The 10658-nt window shown below is 33.2% G+C and overlaps 1 pseudogene; it reads left to right on the top strand.

Moving 5' to 3' along the window:
• The first annotated feature begins 491 nt into the window (after positions 1–491).
• LOC118755340 lies at positions 492–1110 on the top strand (annotated as a pseudogene).
• Positions 1111–10658: the final 9548 nt, after the last annotated feature.

Here is a 10658-nt window from a genome sequence, read left to right as displayed (position 1 = left end):
GCGCTTTCAAAAACCTTTCGAACTGTAAAACAATAACACAATTCTATCGAATTTCAAGCACGTCGCACCATAAATAAGATTTTTTCCAATAGATCGGTATCTGGCCCATCTATCCGAAGAAATATCCTATATATTATTCCTGGCAATAAGCTACCTACGTGCCGAATTTCAAGCAAATGGGACCATAAATAAGACTTTTTCGAATAGATCGGTTCCTGGTCCACTTAACGGAAAAAATGTATCCTATATGCTAATCTAGGCAAAAGGTTACCTACGTACCAAATGGAAAATGAAACTTTGTGCACTCCTCCTTGTAAACACCTTTCCAAAAACGCAGCAACCATTCGAATCGGTTATGAAACATAGGACAAAATTTTTTCGCGAAGGAAGGAAGAGAATACGCTTGATACGTGCTCGAGGAAGTGTGATATTCATTGTAAATTTAATATTTTTAACTAAAAGTATGTAACAAATATAAGTTTTTGGGAAAAATGTCGAGTTTGCCAATTCTATTGAACTTGATTGATAAGTTGGACAATCCCTTGTACTACGGCAACGATTTCGGATTGGGATTACACCCGCACCACATTCACCGGCATCGCCGTCACAATGAACCGGCTGGTTCAAATGTTCTTGGCTATACACTGCCGCTGAGCTTAGTAAATCGTTTAGGTGGACGCCCATTGAGTCGCCGGGGCCGCCAGGGCGAAGGTAAATTGTCGGTAGTAGGAAAAGATGGTTTACAAGTGTGTATGGATGTGGCATAATTCAAGCCAAGGGAGCTGTCTGTGAAAGTCTTTTATAACAGCATTGTTGTCGAGGGCAAGCACTAGGAACGAGAGGATAAGCACGGGTTCATTTCACGACACTTTCCGTCGATATGCACTACCAAAGGGCTATAACGCCGACAATGTAGTTTCCACGCTATCATCGGACGGAGTTCTAACAGTCAGTGCTCCTAAGCCACAGGAGGAAGCATCGAATGAACGTGTTGTACAAATTCAACAGACTGGTCCAGCTCATTTGAATGTTAAACAAAATGCAGAAGAGAAGATCGGAGATGCCAACGGAGATGCTGAACAGAAATAAATCGTGGCCGAAAGTTTGAAATATAACACATATATAGTATACATACAATACATACATTCATACATATTTTAAGTCATTCCGTATGTGCATTTTATATATTTAAGGCGTAATTTTCATAATTGCTATTTATGAATTTGTTCTACTTAGTATACGCGTTGTAATTGAATTTCTTAAATTTTACTTTATCTAATGATATATGAATTTAAAAAAAATAAAAGTTACAAAAACGAAAAAAATTGGTCCCAATTGAATATGCTCACAATGAATTTCACAATTATCCTAAATTTTCCAAGCTTCACATCATAAAAATCATGCGATAAAATGCAAAATTTCGTCGAAAAAAATTCTAATTTTTCGCGTTATTCCGGATTGTTCGGAGTTTTTCACTTAGAATTTTATATTTTTCCATTCGAAAGCCATTCTGAAGGAATTGCACAAAAAATTCCATACAAAAAAAATCAATTTTCCAATTTCCCGACTTTCCCCGAGGGTTTCCCCAACATTTTTTTTTGTAAAAACCTTCTCCTGACAATAACGAACAACGAAAAAAATGTTAGCCAAATCGGCCCAACCGTTCTCAATTGATGAATTACTATACACTTTTCATACCATTTTTACATATATAGATAAGGAACAGCTGTTCGTAAACGGCGGTTTCCGACTGAATTTCAGTTTATTTGCAAACGTATACATACATATGTATCTTTTCCTGTCATAAGTGTACCGATGGTCCTCTACAATAACGACACAATTCCAAATTCAAAACGAGTAAGAGCAGCGCTGTCTTCGGCTATGCCGAAGGCTCCATACCTTTCATGAGTATCTGAAAATTTTACGTTAACAGATTACTGCATTTGAAAAAATTTATATATTCACAGCAGATATAGATAGAGGAGATACATATATAAAAAATTCTAGCTAAACAATCAGAGGTATGGAAGATATACCTTATATAGCACCAATCTAAGTGATTTTCACTGCTGTGTGATCGGTACGTAAACCGGTAACACAATTTAATGGGGTTAGCTTCCTACATAAAGGAGATACATATATCGCAAAAACTGGTATCTGAACAATCTGTGGTACAAGAGATCAAGATTATACAGCATAGATTTTGACGATTTTCTCAGTAGACTTTGTATTATTATTCAAAAAATAGCTTACGAAATTTATCGGTTTTAGCTGTCCGAATAAAAGAGTTTTACAGTAAAACCCCATATCTGAACAATCAGTTGTATGGGGGGCAATAAACAGGTTATAGTGAACCGATCTTTGTTAATTTTACTGTAAACTTTCTGTGATAATGAGTGAAAATAGTGCGAAATTTCATGTTTCTAGCTGCATAGATGGAGTAGTTATGAAAAAAAATCGCATATCTGAACAATCAGTTGTATGGGAGCTATGTATATGTAAAGGTTACCCGATCTTTGTTATTTTCACTGTAAGTATTCTGTTAATAATGAGTGGAAACGGTGCGAATTTTGATGTTCCTAGCTGCATAAATGAAGAAGTTATGGTAAAAAATCTCATATCTGAACAATCAGTTGTATGGTGGATATAGGTTGTAGTGACTCGATCTTCGCCATTTTCACTGAAAGTATTCTTTTGATAATAAGTGACAACAGTGCAAAATTTCATGTTACTAGCTACTTAAATGGAGGAGTTATAACGAAAAATCTTATATCTGAACAATCAGTAGTACCGGAGCTATAGGTTATAGTGACCCGATCTTTGCAATTTTCACTCTAAGTTTTTTGTTGATAATGGGTGGAAGTATTGCAAAATTTCATGTCCCTAGCTGCATAAATGGAGAAGTTATAACGAAAAATCTCATATCTGAACAATCAGTTGTATGGGAGCTATATGTTATAGTGGTCCGATTCTTCCGGTTCCGACAAATGATTAATACATTATAAAAATACACCCACCTACCAAATTTCATCCGGATATCTCGAAAACTGAGAGACTAGATTGCATACAAACAGACGGACAGACAGACAGACAGACAGACAGACGGACAGACGGACATGGCTAAATCGACTCAGCTCGCCGTTCTGATCATTTAAGTATACATTTTAATGGGTCTATCTCTTCTTATTCTGGTACTTACAAACATCGGACCAAAGTTATAATACCATTTCATGCTCATGAAAGGTATAAAAATCTTAAATAAATACGTATACTTCATTAAATGTTTATGTTTTATTGAAGGATTTACATATTTATGTAAGTTAACAAAAATATGTAACTACGTCAATAATTATGTTCTTTTCAGGACCCAACCCGCTTAAGTACCTCAAAAAGCTGACATTTTTCATGAGGTAATTAAGCGGATTTTACTGTAGTAAAATGCCACTAATGAAACTTGTAAGAAGTAAGTTTAGTCAGCGAACTGTGTCAAGATAAGACTTCGGAGTTTGTTTTCTTACGTTTTAGATTTTAAACTTTTGAATGTAAAAAAAAAATTCTATAAGCTGTTCGTCTAACTTGCAAGTTTCTGTAAGTTTTCTGTTCGCGAACTATTATGGATATTTTGCTCTTTTGAGATAACAGATGACATTTCGCCGAAATTTCGCTATTGGACATTTGCCCCTACGTAGCGACGCCCATGGCAGTCAGTCTTGATTTAGAAAAGGCATTTGACACGGCTTGGCACGAGGGTATTATTTATAAGATGTACAGGGTATTTAAATTTGACATAAATTTATGTCGTATTATCTATAATTACCTGAGACATAGAAGCTTTTTCGTTAGTAGCGGTGATAATTATTCTATAATTAATGACATTGCGGCTGGTGTTCCACAAGAGTCTTTACTAGGCCCCATTCTGTTCAACATATTTCTAGCGGATCTGCCTGATCCACCGCAAGAAAATTTAAATATGCTGGTGCTTACCTATGCTGATGATATTATGGTCTTTGCTTCGCAGCAGAAAGCTTCTAAAGCTTGACAAACAACTTTTTGGATATGAAATCTTAATACTTTCATAAGTGGAAATTGAAAATTAATTTGTCAAAATGTGAATGTACTGCAATTAAGCGTTTGCACAAATACCTTTTCCCAAATGCAAGGACATTTGTCCCAAACATTAAGATAAGCCTAGAATATATTCCGTATAAAGAACATATTAAGTATTTGGGAGTAATACTGCAGAGTAAATTTAATTTTAAATCGCATATGGACCATATAATCAAAAAAGCGAAAACTACGTTTTTCTCTTATATGAGGCTTATGAAACGGGCCAAAGATTTAAAATCAAATATAAAAATTAATATTTACAAACAAATAATGAGGCAGATGAAACTTATGAAACGGGCCAAAGATTTAAAATCAAATATAAAAATTAATATTTACAAACAAATAATGAGGCAGATCTTAGCTTATGCTTTTTCTATATGGTTTAACATTTCCTCTGCCCAAATGGAAAGATTGCGAGTTTTTGAACGATATATTTTGAGAATATGTAGTGGTTTAAATCGTCAACCTTTTCGTAGCGGAGAGCTATTCATAAAAAGAAAATCAAACAACAATCTTAATAAGAAATGCAAAATTAAACGTATTGATAAATTTGTTATGGATAACGCATTACGATTTTTAAGCAGAAGCTGAATGACTACTAGAAAACGAACGTATTACAATGTACATTAACAAGCAAGATGGTATAGAATTTCCTCTAAACGCACACTATTTGTCGCCCATATACATAAATAGTCTAAACATAAACAAGTTGCTGTATAATGATAAAAAGTTGTTCTATCACAAAAGACACAACTCTTATGACATAATTAATAACTGGTTTATAATGATGAAAAATACGGCGCAATTTTATTTTCTAGTCAATACTTTTTATTAGTATTAAGTACCGTATGTTATTCTTCTTTTCTTGCCCTTTTTGAAGAAATGTAAAAAAGTAAAAACGAAATTAAAATACTTACAATTTAGTTCATTTATACATACCTTACAGTAAGGTATTTATATATATAAATTAAGTAATATTAGGAATCCTAGATAAAAGCGCGTTGCTTGTTAGGACTAAGTATACTTAGATGTAATCCTATTCACAGAGAATATTTGTAATCACACTTAGTTTGGGCAATAAATGAAATGAAATAAAATGAAATAGAATAAAATGTACAAGACCATTACAAAAAAACATTATCTAAAACTGACGGTAATTTTTAGCGACTTGAAACATGCACTTTATTATACTAAATTTTAACGGCCTTCAAAACTGCGTACCGAAAATTTTTCTATAAAAATTAATTGAACATTTTTTAAATTTAGACGCAAATTTCTTGGTATTTCTTGCATTTTCCAGTTCTGTATCAAATTAAACAAAATATATTATTGAGGTGTTTTCTGCCGAAGGACCATGTTTTCACTAGAGCCAAACAATTTTGCACAGTATCATGTTACAATAACACCTACACTGCCGGAACAAAGTATTGGCACATTTTCCACGATATATGCAACAATTTTCATTCTAATATTTTTCCGCTAGTTTCGTATAAAGATATGGTTCGTTCTACAACAAAAAACATAAAAATATAATTCCTAAACTTTGTGCAAAACTCGCGAAAATTCAGCAAATTTTCATCAAAACTTTCAACTCTTTAATCAGATTTTTTAGAATTTTTTTGAGTGTGCAGTTTTGCAGTACAAAATGCAAGTTCGAAGTTAGTCAAAAATCTCGTTGATTTTAGAGATTTTTTTTAAGGTGTTTTGCAAAAAAATTTTGTATGGAAGAGACTGCGTGAAAAAAAATTGCCAAAAATCAACGGTAATTCCTAGCTACTTAAATCTTGCACTTTATAGGTTGATTGGGCTACAAATCTGCATACCCAAAAAGTTCTCAAAAATCTGATTAAAAAGTTGAAAATTTTGCTGACAATTTGCTGAATTTTCGCGAGTTTTGCACAAAGTCTAGGAAATATACTTTTATGGTTTTTGTTGTTGAATGAACCATATTTTTATACAAAATTGGCGGAAAAATATTAGAATAAAAATTGTTGCATATATTGTGAAAAATTTGCTGTGCCAATACTTTGTTCCGGTAGTGTATCTAAAATTAATAAAATAATCGATGGATAAACATTTTCAATTTTGAAGGTCCCACTTGAGAAATGTTTACTCATTATAAAATAAAAATATCAATCACGCTTTTTTTTCTTAGAGGCGTTCATTGTTTATTTATCTTTTGTCTTTGACGTTTTTCCTCTATTTACTATTTACCAAAAATAATCGATGAATTCGGGTTGCAGAGAGAGAAGTTATCTTTTTAATACAGGATTATATCGCAACTTCTATTTCGGAGGAGAAATTGTGTATTCTTAATTACGTATTGGATAGTTCAGCTCGAAAAAGCAGATAATCTAGCTAAACAAAAAAAAAAACTAGCATAACAATATTGTGAAATTTATTAAGGGCGGCAGTATGCCGGATATCCGATCGTATTTTCGAATCCGGCTGTTATTTTTTACAGGATATCCAAAATCTCTATCCGGCGCATCACTACTTCTACGCTTTTCCTAGGGTATAATACGTACAAATGTATATATGTATGTACATGCACTTTTCTGACAAAATAATACCAGGAATTTCTCATTTAAACAAATCGCGCTCGAAATATTTTCAAATTTTGGTGTGGCAAGTCTACTGCATAGTATCCAAAAATTTTTCGACCCTCAATAATTTAATTCGAGCATATTCGTAGTCATATTTAGTTCACAACTAATTCGAAACTTTTCTGAGTTACTACTTAAGCTATTCATAGTCGCCTTAGTTTCGACTTATCTCGCTAAGTACTAACATAAAATTTAGTTTGAGCTGCAGCTTCTTATAAACCTACATCACAATTTTATAATTAAAATGATTTAGATAAATTCTCAAATAATAAATCAAGTTCTTTGCAGGGCTAACCACTACATCACAGCGGCCGCCATATAATTAAAGATAGTTTGGACGACGAAGTTTTAACAGGTGACTCACAAAGGAAACGAATTTTACAGCCCCGTATAAATTTACAGCCCAACGAATCAACGCTTCATTTTGTATATCAACGTCACCAATTCAAAATGATTGTGGTATTCCCAATAACAATGAAAAGGTCTCGAGGTCAGACCCTAGCTGGTGTTGGTGTTTTGCTAAAGGAGAATTGCTTTATGCATTGAGTAGAGTACGATCTTGCGAAGATACCAAAGTTAAAATTAACGACCAAAGGAAATGTACTGCAAATATAGCATTTCATAATTACTAACATAAGTAAATTGATGTGTTGTTAGATAAAAGGATGCAGATTTTTACCCTACGGAGCATCCCAATTTTCGGGGATATTTACTAGTTACACTTTATTCAATAACAATAAAAAATTTGCGTGTAAAAAAGATCAACAGTAAAATGGACTTTTACATCCGCGGCTTGCATATGGCTGAGATCATTTCTTTTTTAAGCAATTGTAAAAGGGACGAACGCAGGTAGGGGTTTTGGGCATAGGCGTACGCAGGTTTCATTGTAAGATTCTTTCTACGAATGCATAATCAATTTCCAATTTAAAAAATTTGTGCAATAAATTAAAACTTTGGGTGTCTTCACATCCATTTCGGTAGTTTTGGTAAACTGCTGGTTGTTCTTCGATAATTTTATCAACTGTGAATGTCCTTTTCAGCTTCTTTTGTTAGTCTGATAACAGTCACTTAAGAAAAAAGGTAAAATAATTAGGTATTATCTTTTAAAATTTTATCTTAGTTTGTACCAATAATTTGTTTGTTTATCAATAAACGAAAATACCAAATTGTTTGCTTTTCACATCAATAATGTTAACAAAATTCATTCAAAATTAAAAATCTTGAAGGGTAACGTTCTTAAAGGACATATTTGACATGCTCCAAAAGGATAACTAGAAAAAAAAGTTATAATTAATCTTGTTTCGAATCCTTCCTTCAATGGATACGCATATATCGATATTTTGTATGAACTTATAATTTATTGTCCTTTGGATAAAATCCTGGCTACCTGGTTAAAAACCAAAAATGCAGATTTACTAAATATTATGTCCTTATACTATAGGAAGTATAGTGGTACCGTCTTATACAGAAGTAAAATGAGTAAATTAACGAAACATGCACACTGCACAAAGCTTAAGGCTCAGTTATGCATAATTGGCATTGGATGAGAGTTGTCACATAAGGAATCTGTTAAATGAGCATTGCGTCCAAGCGGTTAACCAACACACAGCATTACATATGTATGTAAAAGTTTGTTGATTTTAGATTTATACGTAAAATGACATGCTATGCAGTGCAGTGCAAAGTATGCATAACTGAGCCTTTATTCTGATAAACTGCAAGTCGGCACGTGTTGCCGTGGTCCGAATTACTAAGTTTGATTCGGATAGTTTTTAAGACAAAACCAGTAAAATGAGGAGGTATGCGTTGAAAAAAAACAACTTTGGTTTTTTGGGACAGTCTAGTCAGTGTTGCCAACTTTTGATTTTCAAAAAGCACCAAAAACTTGGAAAAAAAGCGTTTTGCCACACTAAAAGCACCAAATAATTTTGAATCAATGAATGTTTTTTTCATAACAGTTTGTATGTATTTAGCAAAAACAAAAATTTAACAATATTTACAAGATTGCATACATAAATCAATAAACAAAACTTTTTCGCTCATAACGATTGAAAAGCCACATGCTATGACTCATGCTTACGACGTAATACCGAAGTACTGCACATTAAAACTGATATATCTTATGAAAGAAAAATCGAATCCCAACCAACAAAAATCATGCCCTAAGTAGAAATGAGCAAACAAATTTATGTTTTCATTATATACCCTCAAATATCGCCAAAAACCGGGATTTTGGCACTTTGAGGTTAGGATATCTCAAAATTCTAGTGCTACGGCAATTGTGCGGCCAGATTTGGATTCAGCACCAAGAAACGATGTGGTTTACTCGGGTGGTACAAAAATAAAAATTTTTACAAATAATTTGAAATTAAAAAAAGAAATACTTAACTTACTCGCAAATCTACTAGCATTTTCAAGGCGAATAGAATTGAACAAGGTGGGTTTGCAAGGTCAGCTTTTTATCAATCATGGTTGTATTTAAGTGCATTTAAATTTGTAGATTTTTGTCAATTCAGTGCTGCCACAGCTTTAAATATTTAAAAATTATTTCAGGTCTTAACTATATCGAAGTAATTTTAGTTCAGAACAAGTAAGAGCAGCGCTGTCTTCGGCTATGCCGAAGGCTTCATACCTTTCATGAACATCTGCAAATTTTAGTTTGACAGATTACTGATTTTGAATACATCTGCATACATCGATAGAGGAGTTACATACTTATATAAAAAATCGCATCTAAACAATCAGAGGTATGGAAGATATACTTTATATGGCACCAATCTAAGTGATTTTCACTGCTATGTGATCGGTATGTAAACCGGTAACACAATTTATTGGGTTTAGTTTCCTACATAAAGGAGATATATCGCAAAAACTGGTATCTGAACAATCAGTGCTATAGGAGATAAAGTTTATACAGCATAGATTTTGACGATTTTCTCAGTAGACTTTGTATTATTATTTATAAAATATCTTACGAAATTTATCGGTTTTAGCTGTTCAAATAAATGAGTTTTACAGTAAAATCCCATATCTGAACAATCAGATGTATGGAAGATATATGTTGTAGTCACCCGATCCTTGTTATTTTCACTGTACGCATTCTGTTAATAATGAGTGAAAATGGTGCGAAATTTCATGTTCCTAGCTGCATAAATGGAGGAGATATGATAAAAGACCTCATATCTGAACAATCAGTTGTATGGGGGCTGCAGGTTATAGTGACCCGATCTTCGTTATTTTCACTGTAAGTCTTCTGCTGATAATGAGTGAAAACGGCGCGAAATTTCATGGTCCTAGCTAAATAAATGGATGAATTATAACGAAAAATCTCATATCTGAACAATCAGTTGTATGGGAGCTATATTTTATAGTGGTCCGATTCTTCCGGTTCCGACAAATGATTAATACATTATAAAAATACACCCACCTACCAAATTTGATCCGGATATCTCGAAAACTGAGCGACTAGATTGCATACAAACAGACAGACAGACGGACAGACGGACATGGATAAATCAACTCAGCTCGACGTTCTGATCATATAAGTATACATTTTAATGGGTCTATCTCTTTTTGTTCTGGTACTTGCAAACATCGGACCAAAGTTATAATACCATTTTATGCTCATGAAAGGTATAAAAATAAAAACTCGTACTATTGTTAAGTGGTTCATGTCCTTAATTGTTGTCTTATTCTTGTATTATCTCTACTACTTACTTTAATTAGGATTAGACACGGGTTAGTTAAGGATTAGAGACATGAGTCTCTTAACGGTAATATAGGGTTTGATTTTTTGAATTTTGAGTTGTGTCGGTATTGCAGAGGACCATCGATATGTGAATTCATATATTTCGATAATGAAATAAATTCGAGCATAAATACGATTTTCAGTTACATATACATATGTAACTCAATCTCAGCGCCGCCTGGCGGAAATTTTTTTTC

The sequence above is a fragment of the Rhagoletis pomonella genome, unplaced genomic scaffold, assembly GCF_013731165.1.
Source record: "Rhagoletis pomonella isolate Grant_MI unplaced genomic scaffold, Rhpom_1.0 Rhpom_scaffold_05991, whole genome shotgun sequence".
NCBI lineage: Eukaryota > Metazoa > Arthropoda > Insecta > Diptera > Tephritidae > Rhagoletis > Rhagoletis pomonella.
This window is presented reverse-complemented; position numbering and strand designations above follow the sequence as displayed.